Consider the following 2,668-nt stretch of genomic DNA (forward strand, 5'->3'; position numbering starts at 1 on the left):
AATATGTGAGCCCAAGTGTTATATATGGAGACTCCTTGAGAAGTGCATACATAGCTAGAGAATGGAAAAAATTCAGACCAATGAGCTTCATTGAGATGGGCATAGGGTCTTAGAGTCAGGAGCGCCTGGGCTCAAGATCCGCCTCTGACATGGACTGTGTGGCCCTGGACGAGTTACATAATCTCTCCAACCAGCCAACTCTAAGACTCTAAGTAATCAATAGGTTGCAAGATAGAATGAAGTATTTGTAAAGAGATTTGCAAACCTTAAAAGGCTCTATAAATAGTATTACATCATTTGAAAGCATTTCACTTGGTGAATGTCTTACATTGTTAAAATCACCAATGCAAAGTGTTCTGCTGTTCTGAGATGGTCCAGGTCATGTCTAGAGCAGTTTTTCAGTTCTGGGCACCAAATTTTATGGAAGACATCGATAAACCAAAGAGCATCCAGAAAAGGGCACCCTGAATAGGTTAAGGACATCAAGAAAAAGCTGAAGAGAAGGATGTGCTGAAGGAACTAATGATGTTCAGCTTGGAGAAAAGAAGACACAAGAGACACAGGCCACAATAGCATTGATTTACAGCCTCAGGAAACCTCAGAAATCATCTAGTCCGATCACCTCATTTTATAGATGAGGAAACTAAAACCTAGGGAGGTAATAGAATTTATCCAAGGTCCCATAGGTGGCAGATGGAGGATCTGAAGGGCCTCCTTTTTATGGATAAGAAAACCTAGGCCCAGATGATAGCTGATCTTCCAAGAATGGGTTTTTTTGAGAAAATTTAAAGGGCTGTCATGTGTCAGACTTGCTCTGCTTAGTCCCAGATGTCAGAATGTGACAAGCAGAAGTTACAAAGAGGAAATTTCAGATTGGGCACAAGGAGATACCTCCAAACAGGGCTATCCAAAAATAGAACAGGCTAAAAAAAAATAAACAAAAATAAATAAAAAAAATAGAACAGGCTATCTCAGGAGGTGATGGGTTCCTCCCTCACTCTAGGTCTTCAGGTGAAAGCTCAGTGACCACTTGTCAGATATGGTATAAGCAGGGATTCCTGTTCAGTTACAGCTTGGACTGTATGGATTCTGAGGTCCTTTTCCAAATCTGAGAGCCTGTGCTTCTGTGATTCCGTCCATTGGAAATGGGAGATGGAGAGAAGGAAAAGTCATGACTTAAGGATTCCCCCGCAGCCAATGCCTGTCATCTGTGGAAAGAAATAGAGAAATTCAGCTGTTTCACCAGAGCATGCCCCTATCCACCCCACTAAGAGAGACAGTCAAAAAAAAAAAAGAACCAGATGATTTCCACTTCTTTCATCTGATTGACAATAGCATTATGAAACTCTGAAAAGAGACCTAAGGGAGAACTACCTTCTCCATGATAACCTAGGGGTGAGGAACATGTGGCCTCAAGGACACATGTAGCCATCTAGTCCTCAAATGCAGCCCTTTGCCTGAATCCAAACTTCACAGAACAAATCCCCTTAATCAAAGGATTTGTTCTGTAAAACTTGGACTCAGTCAAAAGGCCTTACCCAAGGACCTAGAAGGCACATGTGACCTCGAGTTAGCCCAGATGCTGTGTGTATTCACAGATTCCTGGTATGTCCCATGGTACATAGCTAGAGGGGGGAGAATAATGTAACCCCATGATCTATTATGTATGAGATCCTGGGAATGAATAACTAGGACATCCAGTTCCCTTCCCAACCATGACTCTTATCTGAGGAAGGAAAAGGGAACATTCAGCTGTTTCCACAGGGGAAGTTAAGCCCTCTCATAAATTATAAAAGACCCTCAAATAAACTTCCTTTTCCTGCTCACAGACCTTCCTCTTCCCTACCCGCTTCAACAGTTTCTCCCACCTCTCCACTCCAACTACAAACTAATTCCAGCTGCTCTTCCATGTTTCACCAAGAAGCTACTCAAGAAAGAGAATCCCTTTCCCTCTCCCTATACTCCTGAATTTTTCTCAAGCCTTTTCAATTTTAAAGCACCAGCAAAATGTTCACTGCCTATTAAGAATACTCAGTTGAAAGAAAATATCTTTTCATCACTCAGCTTGGTGAAGTGGATGAGGAAAGAGAAGAAGAAAGACCTGACTGAGAAATGATGAATTGGAAGGGAAGAGAGACAGATGATTCTATGAGATTTCTTCTATCCCTGAATAACTCTGGACCAGTGTGGTCCAAAAGGTGATGGGGGAGCCACCTCCTCCGTGTAGATCTCTGTTACTCTAGCCAAAAGTAATCTCTCCTTCCTATGAATTAACTGACATCATTAAAGTCATACTCTGTGCTAGGCCCTGTGTAAAGTGCAGGAGATGCAAATACAAAGAATGAAACAATCCCTATTTACTAGGGAGCTTGGCTTATACCTATCCTGGGATCATAGGATTGTAAGCTGGAAATCTGTTGAAGCCGAGCAAGGATTTCAACCCAAATCCCCTGACTAAATCTCAGGTTTTCACTTCCCTGACACTGCTTTGCCTCTTTCATCTTCTCCTTTCTATTATATTTCTTCAATATGTTTCCTATTTCTCTCTACTAGATTAAATGAGTAAATCCCTTGATGGGAAGAGGCCATATTATTCATCTTTGGATCCCTAGTAGCACCTGGATAATACTTGGCATAGAGTAGGCTTAATATATATTTTTAATTGAAT

Source organism: Trichosurus vulpecula, chromosome 7 (assembly GCF_011100635.1).
Source record: "Trichosurus vulpecula isolate mTriVul1 chromosome 7, mTriVul1.pri, whole genome shotgun sequence".
Lineage (NCBI taxonomy): Eukaryota > Metazoa > Chordata > Mammalia > Diprotodontia > Phalangeridae > Trichosurus > Trichosurus vulpecula.